We start from the raw sequence: 16,840 nt of genomic DNA on the forward strand, positions 1-16,840 counted from the left end.
AACTGCATTCCTCTTTATAGATGAATTAAAGAAAAAAAATGTTGTGTCCATGTTGCTGTGTCCATTTTGTTTTATGCCATATTTTCTTCCTCCATTCATCTGTGGATGGGCCTCTGGTCTAGTTTCCTATCTTGGTTATGTGTAGATACAGCAATAAGCATTGAATAGAAGTATCTCCCTGGCGTGCTGGCTTTCATTTACTCGGCTGTGTAATCAGTTCAGGTCGTATGGTAACCTGACTGTTGGTGTTTTGAGGAACTCCCATAGTGAAGTCAGTAGTGGCTGAATCCCCGACGTTAGCATTCCGTCTAGCAGGTAATAAGGACTCCCTTTGCCTCACCTCTTCACAGGCATTTGTTATTTGTCTTCTTGACGACGGGCCATTCTGACGGGGGGGGGGGGGGGGGGGGGGGGTGAGCTGGAATCTTAGAATAGTTTCATTTGCATTTCCCTGGTTGATAAGGGTGTTGACCTTTTTTTGTGTGTGTTTATCCACTACATGTACATTTCTTCCTTTGAGAGCCGTCTGCTCAGTTCATTTGCTTATTTGTTGGCTGAATGATTTCCCTTTGGTGTTTTAACTTTCTGGGTTCTTGTAGAGTCTGGATATTAACCCCTTGTCAGATATATAACTGGCATAGATTTGTTTTCTCCCATCCTGTAGGCTGCCTATCCACGCTGCCAAATGTTTCCTTTGATGTGCAAAAGCTTTGTAATTTTATACAATCCTGTTTGTCACTTCTAGCCATTACTTTCTGAGCTCCTGGAGTCTTTCTGAAAAATCCTTTTCTTTGTGTTGAAGTGTTTCCCCCGGCAGCCTCAATTTCTTAGGCCTGAAGTGTTTGATAAATTCAAACTGATTCTTACCCAGAGTGGGAGAGATGGATTCTACATCCATCCAGTTTTCCCAGCTTCACTTGTTGAAGAGGTTCTTTCCTCCAAGCTGTGTGTTGTCTTCTTTGTAAACTCTGGGTGGCTGTCATTGTGTGGTTTTATTTCTGGGTCTTCCGGTCCATTCTATTGGTCTGCTTGTTTGGTTTTGTGCCAGTGCCATGCTGTTTTTGTTACTATGGCCCTGTGGTATAATTTGAAATCAGCGGGATTCATCAAGCGTTGCTCTTTTGGCTTACAATTGGTTGCTTTGGTTATTCAGTCTTTTGTGCCTACATACAAATTTCAAAATTGTATTTTTATCTCTGTGAAGAATTTCACCATAATTTTTGATAGAGATTGCAGTGAATCTGAACATTGCTTTCAGTGATGTGCCATTTTCACAGTGAGGATTCTGCCAGTCTATGGCTATGAAGGTGCTTCCTTCTTGCATCTTGCCCTATTCCGTGGTTAGGCTTATTTCTAGGCATTGTGTGTGTGTGTGTGTGTGAGTGTTTTTTAAGGAATTGTGAATGGATTTCCTCTTAAAAAGTTAGTTATTGGTATATGAAAATACTATGGATTTTTCAATATTTATGTTGTATTTTGCTAAATTGTTGAAAGTGTTAATCAGATCTAAGAAATTTCTGATGTAATCTTTAGAATTTCTTAAGTTTAGGATCATATCGTCTGCAAAGAGGGATGATGTGACAAGATTGGGTGACTTCAGAGTAGTATGGCCATAGACAAAATAGGGGTAATGTGACTTCTTCTTTGCTAGTTCTTTTATTTCTTTCTCTTCCCTTGTTGCTGTAGCTAAGTCTTTAAGGACTATGTGAATAAAAATGGCTAAAAATGCATACTTGTACCTAGTTACTAATTTTGGAGACAATACTTTCTGTTTCCTCTTACAATATTGGATATAAATTTGTCATGTGTGACATTTATTTACATTGAGATTATTATGCTATTTCTAGTACTCCAGGGCTTTTACAATGAAGGAATATTGAGCTTTGCCAAAGGCCCTTTCAGCATCTATTGGGGTGGTTGTGTGATTTCTGAACCGAATCTTTTTTTTTTTTTTTTAATTGACTTGAATGTGTTGAACCATCCTTTTATCCTTGGAAAGAAAGTAGTAATTAAATTGTGCATACATCATGTTGTACGATCTCTTAAATGGTTTGTTAAATTAAGCTTACAAGCAATCTGTTGTGGATTTTTGTGTCTGTTTGTTAAAGATATCTGTCGGGAGTGTTTATTTTTGGTTGTATCTTTAGCTGGTTTTGATGACAAAGAAATAATAGCTTTGTAGAGTGAATTTGTAGCCATTCCTTCAGGTCCATTTTCTAAAATACTTTTAGGAACATCATCATTATTATTATTATTATTATTATTATTATTATTATTATTATTATTTTTATTAACATCTGGTCATACTAAGCAGTAAAGTTGGCTAGTGCTAGACCTCATTTATTATTCTACTAGTATCTTTATTTATTGCTATACTTGATATGCTAAGTTTTTTTGCATTTTTTTGAATCATACACATCTAGATATTTACTTATTTTTCTCTAGACTTCACAGCGTTTTGGAATATGAGTTTTCAAAGTATTCCTTAGTGATTCTGTGACTTCTATTATTATTACTTATAATGTCCCTCTTTTTATAGCTCACTGTATTAATTCAAATCTCTGTCAATCTTGTTTACTTTTTCAATGAACCAACTCTTTGTTTCACAGTCTTTGTTGTTCATTTTAGTGTTTGTTTCATTGTTGTTGTTGTTTTGCTTTGATTTTTATTATTTTTGTACTGATTTTGGATATAGCCTCTGCTTGGAATGTGGTTGGCCTACCTGGATTCATACCCTTAAAGTAAACTGACTGTCCCTACCTCAGAAGTAATCCTTTTTTTTTTATGATTTTATTTTATTTTTTTATTATTAGTTACATTTTATTAACTCTGTATTCCAGCTGTATCCTGCTCCCTCATTCCCTCCCAATCCCTCCCTCCCTCCTTCATCTCCTCCCTGCCCCTTTCCAAGTCCACTGATTGGGGAGGACCTCTTCCCCTTTCATCTGACCCTGGTTTATCAGGTATCTTCAGGACTGGCTGCAAAGTCCTCCTCTGTGGCCTAGCAGGACTGCTCCTTCCTTGGGGGGTGGGGAGGTCAAAGAGCCTGCCATTGAGTTCCTGTCAGAAATAGTCCCTGTTCCCCTTGCTATGGGAAACCAATTGGTTACTGAGCTACCACGGGCTACATCGGAGCAGAGGTTCTAGGTTATATCCATACATGGTCCTTGGTGGAGTGTCAGTCTCAGAAAAGACCCCTGTGTCCAGATATATTTGGTCCTTGTGGAGCTCCTATCCTTTCCATGTCATACTAACTCCCCCTTCTTTCATATGATTCTCTGCACTCTGCTGAAGGCTTGGTTATGAGTCTTAGTATCTGCTTTGATACACTGCTAAGTACAGTCTTTCAGAGGCCCTCTGTGGTAGGCTCCTGTCCTGTTACTTGTTTTCTCCTACGTCCAATGCATATCCCATTTGTCTTCCTAAGTGAGGATTGATCATCTTACCCTGTGTCCTCTTTCTTGTTTATCTTCTTTAGGTATATAGATTTCATTATGTTTATCATATCTTATAGGTCTATATGAGTGAGTATATACCATGTGTGTCTTTCTCCTACTGGGATACCTCACTCAGAATGATCTTTTCTAGATCCCACCATTTGCCTGCAAATTTCTTGATTTCCTCGTTTTTGAGTGCTGAGTAGTATTCCATTGTGTAAAAATACCACAATTTCTGTATCCATTCCTCCGTTGATGGACATCTGGGTTGTTTCCAGGTTCTGGCTATTACAAACAAAGCTGCTACAAACATGGTTGAGCAAATGTCCTTGTTGAATACTTGAGCAAATTTTGGGTATATGCCTAGGAGTGGTATAGCTGGGTCTTGAGGAAGCACTATTCCTAATTCTCTGAGAAAGTGCCAGATTGATTTCCAAAGTGGTTGTACCAGTTTACATTCCCAACAGCAGTGGAGGAGGATTCCCCTTTCTCCACAACCTCTCCAGCATGTGCTGTCATTTGAGTTTTTGATTTTAGCCATTTTGATGGGTGTAAGGTGATCAATAAATGGGACCTCATGAAACTGAAAAGCTTCTGTAAAGCAAAGGACACTGTCGTCAGAACAAAGCAACTGCCTACAGACTGGGAAAGGATCTTCACCAACCCTATATCTGACAGAGGGCTGATATCTTCTCTGTAGAGGAATATGCAATGGCAGAGAAACACTTAAAGAAATGTTCAACATCCTTAGCCATCAGGGAGATGCAAATCAAAACGACCCTGAGATTTCACCTTACACCCATCAAAATGGCTAAAATCAGAAGTAATCCTTGTTGCAAGCTCTTCAGAGAGGTGTAGGCTTGGGAGCCCCCATTCCCTCAGTGTTGGAATGCTGCCTGGCTTGATCTTGTGTAGGCTATCATGTCTGCTGTGGGGTTTATGAGAACCACGGTCCTATCATGTCCTTAGACTTTGTTTTGCTCTGGTCTTCCCTGACCTCTGGATCTTTACCTCTTGTGTTTGGATACCTATTCCGGGCTCCAAGATCTGAACACTTTTTTTTTAATCATTTTATTGAATCAATTTTCTGTGGTTTTAGTTTTAATTTCATTACTCTTTTAATCTGTTTCTTAGGACTTGTGATTATGATGCTCAGCTGATCTTGAATTCATAGTCGAGAATGGCCAGCAGGCCCTGATGTGCCTACTTTGTCTTCCAAAGCACTGGGGTTGCAGCTAGGGTCATTACACCCAGTTTTCTGCAGAGGCTTAAACCCAGGATTTTATGTTTGCTGGACAAGCACTTCATTAACTGAGCCACATCCTAAGTTTGACTTGTTTTTATTTTTATTTATATTTTTATGTTTGAGTGTGCTATTTCCTCCACCCCTTCTTTCATCTCTGAGTCTTTATTTTACTTGATTTAATCTAGCAGTGATGGTTTCCACTGTTTTAAAATTAGATTTTTTTTCCCTTGTGAAATTTCTGCGTTGTTCTCCAGAACATCAATGTCCTTGCTATGTTTCTCATCAGTGCTACTACCTTTGCTCTATATGACTGTATTTCTCATCCACACTCTGAATTTATTTCTTTACTTCATTCTTCTTCTTCTCCTCTTGAAGTCATTTATCATTTTTGTGGATTTTGAATTGTTTGTATAGCACTTTAACCACTTCAATATCTAGATTGACTAGCTGAGGAGTTGTGGTCTTTAGAGGCCCTGTGTTGAGTTGATTTTTTATATCTCCCTCTTCTGTGTTGCGATCTGGGTACCTTCATGGTTTTATTGAGCAAGCTATTCTTCAGGAGTCAATCTCCATGCTTCTCAAGAGAAGAGAAAATATACAGTTGTAAAAGCAATAATTCCAACCGAAAGAAGATGTGAAAAAATATGGTATATCAATTTGAGCTAACTAATGCTCCAACAAAGATCATAGAACAGAAAACAGCAAAATCACATGCAGTATGTTATAAAGATAAGAAGTATTTAGGGTAAGTTTTAAAATATCAAATAAGTAAACTGAAGAAAAGGACAAGGACAGGAAAAGGAAATGCTAAGCAATGTCATTACAAAAGGAGAGAAAAAAAGAAAGAAAAGTAAAACTATGATGGCTCAAAGATGCATAAATAAAATTAGACAAATTTAATAAAAATATTAAAGTTTTGATAAAAAATAAATGTTAAACTTCTACTAAAAGTCTACTAAAAAAAGAAACCAAGGAGCACAAAGAAGATGAAGTATTAGCTTGTTTTCTAGCTGGTCCTTCTGAGAATGGAGAATGTTGGGTTGGGGTAAGTTGGCTGGTAGTGGAGTCTCTTGTCTTGCCTACTGGCTAGGCTTGTGCTCAACCTAGTGGGTCAATAGTGAAACATCCATCAGAGATGCAGTTTTCACAGAAACTCCCCCTTCTTATGTACTGGAAGATTCTGCTGGTTGCATCTGAATTTGTATTCTGTGGTCTGGACCAGTTCTTCACATCTCTGGGACTTTACAGTTTGTATATACTGGGGTGCCTAGTGGATGGGAAGAGTACACACAACACTTTCGTCTGCACAGGCGGACCAGTGTCTGTTTTCAAATCCACGTAGCATTAAACACTCTGCTGGAGGATGCAGCTGCAGACATCTAAGGCTCTGCCGGAACTCCGGGGTTCCCAGGCTCGCTGGCAGTAAACCTCAGGGCAGATAAGTAGCTCCTGGAGGTTGGCCACTTCCCGCCCTCACACTCTGGTCTATTACAGCCCAGTGTTATCCTCAGAGATGGTTGGACTGCATCCTTCGCTAGCCCAACCAAACCTTCATCTACCTCAGCCTCTTAGCATGTCCACCTTAGGCCTCTCCCTCTCCACAACTGCTTCCTGTCGTTATTTCCTTCCGCTGTACTGTGGAAATTGACCTGGATGCCATGGCTTGTGATTTTTTTCCCCCCTCAGGATTCTAGGTTAGCTTAGCCTTGAACAATACACACTCTCTCTCAAGATGGTGTCCGTCATGGTCTTCTGAGACTTGGAATGAAGCAATGCTACCTCTTCTCTCTTACTGCCTGTTCCACAGTGGGTCAGTGTCTCACCAACAACATCTAGCTGGGTCTGAGGCTGCCTCGCTGTGGGCTTTCCAAACTCTAGGTAAGATTTCCAGCCTCTCCTCACCAAGGCCTGCTGATTTGCCTTTTGGATGAGTTTGATTTCCCTCTCCAGCCGGGGAGCGATGATAGTAGAGCCTTGTGCTGCTTGTCCTTTTCTTGGTCAAAGTATATTATGTTTCAATATTCTTTTCAACTGTGCTGTCATTCTTCTTGTGGTTTCTGATGTGCTTCTATTCTTTCATTCTTTACAATAGTGTTTTATTTCCTCTCTGTTATACTACATTACGTGGGGGCAGATTTTAACATCCCATGTACTTTGGAAGTCTCCTTAGGATTAATTTTGAATAATAGGCAAAAGCTGTTGAGCAAAAGAGGAACCCTGTTGCTTTATTCGCCTTGACAGCAATGAAAGTGATGGAAGTGCTGAAGGCAGGACATGATTGGATGAATAAATGCCCTTGGCTGTTGGCATCTCACAGAGGCAGTCACAGTAGAGGAATGAGCTCTGTGGCCACAAGAGGCCTTGCCATTGCCTTCCCTAGACCCCTAGGGGACATTTTCCATGCTGCTAAGGACTTAAAGCTGGTGGGAATTATCACTTCTGGGTATAACTGCTATTCCCAAGTTGCGAGTCTGGGTAGAAAAGAAAAGAGAAAAAAAAAAAAAGGATGTGGAATTTTAAACCTCAGGGGCCACAAATGAGAGAAGCCCTGAGGAGTCCTTTTTTTTTTCCACCTGTGCATCTGCCTTTGCCTGTCTGGAGGCACACTGCCTGCTTGTCTTGTCTTTGCTTTCTGAATTTTTAGCCTGAAGGGCCCACACTATTTGTATAAGCTGTCATGAGTCCTCCTAACCACCAGGAGGAGGTAAAGAGCCTCAGTTGGCTGCTTCACCAAAACAAACTGTACAAAGCTTTAAATTGTTATCAGAGAAGCCTCATCCAGCAACTGATGGGAGCAGATGGAGAGATCTACAGCCAAACACTTGGCAGAGCTAGGGGGACCCCACAGATGATGAGGAGGAAGGATCGTAGGCACTAAAGGGGTTGAGGACACCATATGGCCCACAGAATCAACTCATCAGGGCTCATAGGGCTTACAGAGACTGAAGCAACAGATTGGGACCCTGTATAGGTCTGACCAAAGTTCTCTGCATAAACCTTATGGTTGTGTAGTTTGGTGTTTTTGTGGAACTCCCAACAATGGGAGTGAGCGGGTGTCTCTGACACTTTTGCCTGCTCTTGGGACCCTTTTCCTCTACTGGGTCACCTTGCTAAGGAGGGTTTGTGCTAGTCTCATTGTAACTTGTTATGCCATGTCCAGCAGATATCCTGGGAGGCCTGCTCTTTTTATTTTATGTTTTTTTTTTTTTTTTAAGGGAAACAGAAGGAGTGTATCTGGGGGAGAGGGAGGTGGGGGAGGGAGAAACTGGGAAGAATGGACTGAGGGGAAACTGTGGGATGTAATGTTTGAGAGAGAGAGAGATTAAAACTAGTGTTTATTTCTCAGTCAAACACTGACTTTTAAGGTTTCACATCCCCTCTACCTGGGAACCAGGTTGTCATTTCTGGGTCAATCTTTGACTTATAGTTTGAGTGTCAGTCTTGTCCAGACATTGTGATTCCTGTCCTGGGCGCGCCATCCTATGACCATGTTTGAGCAAGGCTCCTTCTAGAACGTTATTGCTTATGTCACCAAACTAGGTCGATCCTCCCCCCCCCCCCCACACACACACTGTGAAGTATGCCAACGATTGAAATGATTAGTTGTTTGTTTGTTTTTTCCTCCAGGAGTACAGTCACAAGATGGCCAAGTGCGGAGATCTGAGAGAATATTTCAAATTTGTCTCCCCACACAGTTGAGGCAGTTTGAGGACTAAAGAAGCAGGGAGGGATGCGGTCCAGGGGGAGGGGGATGAGCCAAGGAGGACTGGACTTTCTGAACATGCACCACACAGCTTCCTGCATCAGACATCATGGCTTCGCATGCGACACATGTTCAGAGGATGCTGGTGTTAACATGATTTTTGGGTAGAGTTCGGGCCCTCCAAAAGCCTTTTTAGGTGATGTCAAAAGTTATTCATTGGACTCACCTTAGGTTCAGGTATCTGCCTTCTATTTCTATGAATTTGATTTCTCTGGCTTCCTCATAAAACTGGGATCATGATGTCATGATTTCTGTTGCTGGCTAGGCTCGCCTTGGGGTCAAGGAAGGGAACAGCTCTGGGGACCAGCTCTCTACGGAAGAAGCTATGGCTCCTCAGGTTGGTCTCCGGCTTCTTTGTGAGTGATCTCTAATCATACATTTTTACTGAAGGTGCCGCCAGGTCAGACAGGGTTACTTCTTTAAATAATTTAATGCTGGAAGATTTCATTTTCACTCATCTGTGGTACAGCAAATCTGTCATCCCATCTTACTGGGGCTTCAGGACAGTCTACTAGCTGAGGATTTTATTGATTTATGCTTTTATGCTTATTTTTTTAAAAAATGCAAACCTAAGCTTCAGCTGTTGTCATATCTGAGACATACAGCGTTTATTATAAACATCTCTTACAACCATGGCTAAGCCAGGTGTGGCGGCGCAAGCCTGCATCCTCGGCATTCATGGGCAACATTGCATGACCCTGTCTCAAAAAATATGTAAATATTATGAAGTAACAAGCTAAATCTGTGGTCAAATGTGCGCAGCGTAGAGTTACCATCTTAGCCACTTGGAATGCAGGGTTGAGTGGCGGTGAGTTCGTCCCCATTGCTGTAGGATGCCACCTTTTCTCCTCTTGTCATGAATTTCTCTTCTCCAGAGATCTCACAGAAGCGGAACCAGTCAGGATTTGTCTTTCATTCCCCCACCCCCCTTTTAACACCTCAATGGCTTTATGGACTCGTTCTTTCTCAGGTGTAGCAGGAGAACAGAACGGGAAGCTTAGAAACTCTGGCCTCAGTGTGGGTCATTAGTGGGCCACAGAGGGTGCCCAGCACTTCCGGGGACCCTGCCTCCCATCTGCCATAATCATGGGCATGATATACCACCAATTTTTGTTCAGAGCATTTCATTACTTCATCTTCTCTGGGCTAAAGGTGAAATCAAATACATGAATGTTCTGAAGGAGGCATGGAGGAGTGATGGTTTTGTGGGTGCAGATACCTTTCTACTGAACCTGCCACGTGTGCAAGATTTGAGCTGGAGATTGGCCATGTTTTTCAATGAGTGCCATGACCACGGGTTCTTTAAGCAGGACTGGCTCATCAGGATGGCACCAGCATGATCAGAGGAACCCAAGGGACTATAAGCCACCTCCAAGCCTTGTGCTTGACAGCAGGCAAAGAGCTCATTTTGAGCCAGGTATGGATGTCATTTCACCTCCAAGACAGATGGGCACACAGAGGCTACACTGAAGACATCAATCTGCTGCCTGCTGAAGTTGGACAAGCTCCTTTGCCACCAGAGCCTCCAGAGCCTTCCAGGTCGCCTTATAGTGGGTGGAGTCATATCGCAGAGTTTCATTGTCCCTACTCAAAGGCTTAAGGCCCGTGCATCAAATAACGGTCCAGATACTCCAGCTGTAGATCAGCCAGTGTAGCTTCCGGATGGTAGCTTCTACGATGCTTAGAATTTCACAGCTTGGATGTCACAAACCGCGCATCCCAAGGCACTGCCTTGCCTGGTCCCACATTCTCCTTCAGGGCCTCTCCCATCTCAGTCTCATTGCCATAGACGGCAGCACAGTCAATGTGGCGGCAGCCTACACAAGGGCAAGTTTAATGGTTGCTTTTACCTGGCTAGGCCCACTCTTCTGTGTCCCCGGAAGAATCAGAGGCATCTTCTGTCTAGTGTGAAGGAGGATACAGGAAGCTGCCATCATCCCCTTGGCAGTGAGCACAGGCACAGAGAAGACAAAGTGGCCAGAATTCATCTCTGCATCCTTTTATTTCACTTAGCCCAAAATGTCTTCAGAGATCATCTATATTGTGCGATGTGTCCAAATTTTATTTTCAATGTATTTTTAATAGGCACACAAAGTGAGGGGTTCCATTGTGGCATTTGCATACCTATAAGCCATTGTACTCCTTTCTTCTCCATCCCTTGTCCTACCCTCACCCTCTCAGCTGGCCCCATTTCTCTCCTCAAACAGCTCTCTTTCTCTCTAGCCTGCTGGACTTTTCTTTATGAGAAACAACTTTATTTGGACTGTAACTGGTCTACAGAGAAAGAACACTTTAATGTGCATGACTGGGTGACGGGGGACATATGGGAAGTGGCATGGACAGATCGGACACCTCCTTTAATGTGTGACATCACTCAGCATGAGGTCCACTGTCCTTGCATGCTGACGTGTGTTGCTGCGCTAACTATGGGCATGTGTTGTACAGTGAGCCACTAAATCTTTCTCACGCGGCAGAACTGGAGCTCTGCACGTAGTAGCCCCACTTCCTCTGTCCCCACCCCTCGCCCCTTGGAGGCCACACCTGAACCCTTTGCTTCCATGCGTTTGTTTGCCTGTCCTGTGAGAGCACCCGTTGTTTATCTCTCTCTGATTGGCTGCTTTACTCAGCAGACTGCTCTCCAGGTGGATGGCTGTTATTGCACATGGCAGGGTTCCTTTCGTGTCTGAGGCTGCAAAAACCCGCAGTATGTCCGCACCACATTTTGTTTATCTATCCCTCCATCGCGGACGCTTGCATTGCCTCCACATTCTGGCTGTTGTGATAATGCCGGCCTGCACATAAGTGTGCCGTATATCTGTTTGAAGGCTACTTTTCCTCTTGCTTCTAAACTTAGTCGGGAGGGTCAGGGCAGCTTAGATATATGCAGGGCCCAGAGAGAGACTGTCCAGGGCCTCTCTTTCAACAATGCAGGCACTGAAGACTCTGTTAGCCTCTTCTCCACTCACTTCTGATCCCCCTGGAGCATTTTTCTCTTCATCCCCTCTTGTAGAGCAAGGGTGGACTTTGGCTTTGAGTGGGGCTGATTAAGGCTCTGCTCCTTGAGTAGGCAGGGATGTGGTCAAGTGATGCAGTTCAGGTGAGGTATGAATAGTCTACCTTCATGGTCCTAGTGTTAGTCGTGTCTCCCATCATCAAAACTGTCCCCATCATGGGCCCGAAAGATGACATGATGCTAAGGAGCCTTCTATACAACCCAGGGCTTGGTGGCATGTGCTGCACAGTGTCTAAAGGCTCAAACTCTGAGCTAGAGTGACACTCTGGACAGGCCACCAAACCTTTGTTATGCTCACTTGTTTTCATCTCTAGAGAGGAGCGGGGAAAGAAGAGTGTATCCTTGTGTTCACTGAGGAATTAAATGCATTAGAGACAAAGCATCAATAATTTCTAGGACTGTGTCTAACGTAGACTGAGTTGCTCACTAAATATCAGCTGCCATCATCATGGGATTGAATTCTTAACAGACGCTTTTCTTTGCCCTGCGTTGGTCATCAGTTAGGAAGCTGGGAACATCAGACATAGCTGGGCCATGCCATTACTACGGTGGAAAGTCAGTTGCTCTCCTACCACAAAGGCTGGACACCAGCTCTGGTCCCGTGAGCTAGTGAAATCTCTCACACCTTGTAAAGCCTCACTCCTTCCTAATGACTTTCTGCAAGAGTCAGGCCACCCCGAGTGCTTACACTTCCGGACCTCAGGGTGGGGAAGGGGTGGCGGCTGCCACTGGCTTTGTAAGCCTCCAGGCAGCTGGGGGGCAACTAGAGAGGTCAACGGCACTGAAGGAAATTTTGTCTGGCTTCCATAGACTAGGAATATTAATCTGACACAAGGCCAGAACAGGCTGGACCAGAGGGAGATGAAATAGTAGCACAAGAATGTGGTGCTTCCTGGTAGGATCAGGCTACAGAAAATCAGGAGCAGATCACTGAACACACATCTGATGCTGGCAAATGGGAAGTAATATGTATGCCTTGGGGTCCCCTGGGCACTCTTAGTTGTAAGCCTTTCCTGGGGGCTGTGCTCATCCCTCCTCACCATGCTGTGGAAGGAATGGGTAGAGCTGTCTGTTGGCTTTCTTTCGTGTTTGTTTTCTGTTCACACAATCTGGAACCATCTGAAGGCCCAGCATGCTGCCCAGGGGCATGTGTTGGGGAAATGGACCTTACAGTCTTGGTTTCCTTCCACTGTATACTGTACAGATACAGCAGGCTGGGCACCTTTGCCTGGCTACTGCATTCCTTGGTTTCCTGGAGTCTGAGTCACCACTGAGGGCTTACCACCTCTGAAAGGTGCAGGAGGCATGGCTTTCTAAGATTCCCCCATCCGTGACCCAGAAGTCATTTCTAACTGATAACTGCTCACAAAGGAAAGATTAGTTTTCTCTGAGGGAGCCTCACCAGATAGCCAGACAACATTTAAGGAAGGCTCCATGCCCACCAGTTGTTGGCTAACACAAAGGAAACTCAATGGTATTTTGGGGGTGTTAGGTCTCATAATGCTTTGGGTATTTGTTACTTCATATTTTGCTTATCTATTATGGTTTCTGATTTTCTGTTTGTATGGCTTTTGCATGTGTGCATGCGGGTATGTGTCTCTGAGTATATATACATGTTTCTTTTGTTCTTCCTTGTGTGTGTGTTTCTTTGTCTCTTTGCGTTGTGTTATTTACTTGTTTATTTATTTTTTAATTGACCCGTCTCTTTTCCAGGGAGCAGGAGAAAGAAGGTTTGGATTTGGATGGGTGGGGAGGTGGAGAGGATCTGGTAGGAGGGGAGGCAGGGGAAACCGTGAGCAGAATATGCTGTATGAAAAAATTATTTTTTTAAAAAAAGAAGTGTGGTCCTCTGAACTCTAGCGGTCTGATGTCACCTTAAGATTTCCTTGTGGCTACCGCCGTTTGCAATGGCAGCAGCAGGGAAGAAGCGGTAGGGAAGGGGTCAAGGGCAGGCTCAAGCCTGTGCTAGGCCTTCACAGTAGTCTGCATGTGAGACCAGTCAGGTACCTGGGTGAGGACAGCTCCTCTGAAACTGAGCTGCCCCTGCGCTCCATGTAGACACTCGTAATTTAACGCTCTCCTCTCATGAATTTTGCAGGGTCCTCATGGCAGCGCTAGAACCACCCCCGCCCCATGTTGACTGTTAGTAGTATTGTGTTGTGCCATGACTACTGAGAGCTGGGAATCAAGATGCCCTTCCCTTTATTTACTGTTAGTGGCCCGTGGAGCCTGCTGTGAGGTTGTGTTTACAGACGGATGGTTCCTGCAAATGCTCTTCACTCCCCGAGTCACCTTAGGATGCATTTTAAACTGTCCTGCGTCTTGGTCTGTTTCTTTTCTATGATCGATTCCTTGTGTTTCTTCTCTCTCTCCCTCCTCCCCTTCTTCATTTATTTCTTGGTACCAGAGATGGAGCTCCGACTTACACATGCCACAGGGTTACATCTTTATTCTCTGTTGGTTTATTTGCAAAATGCGGATTTTTTAAATATATTGCACTAAGGCAGGTGTTAGAATTCTGTGTGGTGTGAAAAAGGCCCAGAAGAGCATTTGCCACGTGGCTCTTGGTGCTCCATCCATCATCATAAGAATTAAGCACAAATAAAAACACTGGTTGCATATATCAGAGTTGAAGTAAGAGATGAGATTGGTCATCTCATCCAAGTCCTTATCTTTATTTTATTTTGTTTTTTATTTTTATTTTTTTTTGAGATGGTGTTTTACTATTTAATCCTGGCTTGCCTGGAGTCCAGCTTGCAGTAATCCTCCTGACTTAGCCTCCCACGTGCTGAAATTATAGACACCAGCCACCACACCTGGCAAAGGATCCAAGACCCAGGAAAGCAATGTGTTTGACCATGTCAGGTTTTCAATACTATGATTGAATACCTGAGGTACTTAACGTATAATGAGAAAATACAGTTTATTTTGACTCAGAGTTTGGTGGCTTCAGCCCATGATCAGTTGACTCCTCTTAGCTTTGGGCTTGTGGCAAACTGAGCACATTGTGGCAGGTATTTGTGGCAGAGGAAACCACTTACTTCGCTTTGCCAGAGAACAAGGAAAAAAAGAAAGAGCCTAAGCCCCACAGGGGATGGGAAGGTGTCTCCTCAGTGACCTGGAGGTCTCTCACTAAGCCCTGTGTTCTCAGGGTTTCAGTAGTGCCACTCTGGGGACCAACCTTTTAAAACAGAAGCCGTTGAGGGGATACTAATCCGAGCCATGCTACAGCTAAGCCCTGGTTCCCGCCAGTGGAGGAACAGGGGCCCAAATACCTGGGTTCTCTGCCTCGAGTTCCTTCCTCACACTCACCATGGGACCTGCCCTCTAATCTTGAAGAATATCTAGAAGCAGACAAGAGAACTCCCACGATTTATACAGAATGAATGTAAACGTGTGGGCAAATGAAGCGGCCACAGCACCTCCAGGTGTGTTTCTGGAGCAGAGCAGATGTTCCTGCCCCCACCTCCCACCCTCCAGGGCAGTGTGTGTGTGTGTGTGTGTGTGTGTGTGCGCGTGTGCTCGTGCGCGTGTGCGCACTACCTCAATAAACCTCCGTTTCAATGGAGTGGGCTGTGAGCTCTGCCGTGAACCTCAGATGTTTCATTGATCTGTCGTCAGCATTTTAGGAGGGACTAACTTGGTAAAGAGAAACTGGAGTCATTAATGAAATTCTAGATGACACAAAATGAGTGTGTAGTGGCATTAGAGATTGCCAACAGGGTATATGGTAGATAATTAATACACCATAGTGATGAGGGGGCTCATTGGGAGCCCAGCATGCAGCCATCTCTGACCACAGGGTAACTTTCTCTGGTCTTCTGTCTCTCCTCTCATCCTTATCACCATCCTCCTGCTAGTGTTTTTTTTCCTGATTGTGTGGACTCTGGAAGTCTAGCCTATGCTTTGTGGCTGCATTTTGATCGAGGCCTCTCTGCTCCCTCTGCTGTGGACTCTAAGTCAGGGGAACAAAGCCAGCCTTGTTTGAGGATGTGGATGATCCTCTGTGTCCTCTTCTGCATCCTTGCCCCCCTCCCACACCCACCCTGATGTCCCAGACCACCCAGCTCACGCCTCACACGCCTTTGATCCTCTTTTCCAAGCTTTGAGAGAGAAGACACACCACACAGCTCTGCAGCCACTAGCCTGTCTGATGTCTAACCAAGCTGTGAATGTCCTCTGTCCAGCCAGTGGGTCAGGACCTGGGGCTGGCACGGTCCCTCCTCTATGCCTCTGAGAAGTGCAGATCCAGCCTTAGGGTTTACAGGTGACCGCCAAGGTTCAAGACTCTTAAGAAATAGAGAGGACAGAGCAGAGTCGGAGCTTCTCTAGTACCAGGAGGTAGTGAGGCTGGTCCCAGGAAAGTCACTCCTCACTTAAGCTTCCCACTTGTAACATGAAGCTGAAGCCTGGGCTCTGCCTCCTGGCATTCTTGGTGCCCAGATAGGGCTGGTGTCGAAAGAGAGGCTTTTGTGTTTCTTTTTCAGGTCAAAGAAGAGGCCATGGTCTGCAGTGACTAGCTTTGATAGAGGTCAGAAAGACCCAGAAACATAAGCCTGGCTGTTTTGGTAGTTTTTTTTCCTCCCCATTCTTAAAGTCCCTTGAACAACAGGCTCTTCCTTGGTTCCCAGTGCCACCAGCCTTCCATTTCTCCTTCAGTAGTTGTTTACATATTTCATCCTCTCCTTCTGCCTTCTCCTACCCTCCAAACATTGCCTGAAGGGGTTAATTCAGCTCCGGTCCAGGCAGGATGTTTCTGTCTGCCAGTAGGTCAGCCCAAGATGAACATTACTGACCTTGTGAATGTATTTCTATAACTCCGGCCTTCCAGCCCAGGACAACGAGGCTGAGGGTGTTCCAGGATCATGGTTTAACAAAAGACCATTCTTCCATCTGAATTGTAGGGCTGATTGTTTTCATGTTTGATTGGTTAGCCCCCACGAGGGGTTTTGAGTATTTTTTTTTTCCTGTTAGAGACAGAAGGAGGAAGGCACTTAGGGACCCACGGAGCCCCTTTAATTGTTATCATTGCTCCCCTGACCCTGATACAAAGTAGTTTGACTTCTGTGATACTGTGGGTGTATCTAGGAAAGTGGTGAAGCCTATTAACCTCAGGGAATGAGTGTGTGTGTAGCCCCGGGAGGAATTCCTGGATTGCCCCTTTTTGGCTTTTGGGAATTCTGCTGATTTTGTTATTGATCACTGAGTTTGATCTGATGCATTTCCCAGAGACTTGGCCTGGGGCTGGCTGTGCTCGTTGGCTCCAGGGGCAACAGCTTTGTTGATGACTGATTTTTCCACTTCTCTTGCCAGAAAGCAAGAAGTGGTAGGATACACACACACACACACACACACACACACACACACACACACACACACAC

At 44.3% G+C, this 16,840-nt stretch overlaps 1 protein-coding gene and 1 pseudogene across 1 annotated transcript in view; one reads left to right on the forward strand and one right to left on the reverse strand.

Moving 5' to 3' along the window:
* The window catches only part of Ano2 (anoctamin 2), a 336,055-nt gene that overhangs the window by 38,630 nt on the left and 280,585 nt on the right, over positions 1-16,840 (forward strand). The gene's annotated exons all lie outside the window — the stretch shown is intronic.
* LOC129678553 (aldo-keto reductase family 1 member A1-like) lies at positions 9,459-10,380 on the reverse strand (annotated as a pseudogene).

This window comes from Psammomys obesus, unplaced genomic scaffold (genome assembly GCF_907164565.1).
Source record: "Psammomys obesus unplaced genomic scaffold, mPsaObe1.curated_primary_1811, whole genome shotgun sequence".
Taxonomy (NCBI): Eukaryota; Metazoa; Chordata; class Mammalia; order Rodentia; family Muridae; genus Psammomys; species Psammomys obesus.